General features: G+C 34.8%; 1 protein-coding gene across 1 annotated transcript in view; it reads left to right on the top strand.

Moving 5' to 3' along the window:
• The window catches only part of LOC119586313 (prolyl endopeptidase-like), a gene marked incomplete at both ends in the record, with an annotated part of 21535 nt that overhangs the window by 7878 nt on the left and 13401 nt on the right, over nucleotides 1-256 (top strand).

The raw sequence follows: 256 nt of genomic DNA on the forward strand, positions 1-256 counted from the left end.
ATATGAAACTTACTCCTGTCTTAACATGCAAGCAAAATTAGCTACACTATTCATCCTCCCAACCCCATCAATTTTTTTCTATTTAATCTGTCCTAGGTGTTGACAGTAACTAATGTTTACTCAAGATATAATGGCATAACTTTATAATTCCATTGTTTGGCTTATACAGGGTTTATGCAGATGCTTAGAACTAGAAAAAGGGCATTATGAGAGAGGTCTCTCTTCTGTCCAGGGATATTTTTACAATGTCATCCAT

The sequence above is a fragment of the Penaeus monodon genome, chromosome 21, assembly GCF_015228065.2.
Source record: "Penaeus monodon isolate SGIC_2016 chromosome 21, NSTDA_Pmon_1, whole genome shotgun sequence".
Taxonomy (NCBI): domain Eukaryota; kingdom Metazoa; phylum Arthropoda; class Malacostraca; order Decapoda; family Penaeidae; genus Penaeus; species Penaeus monodon.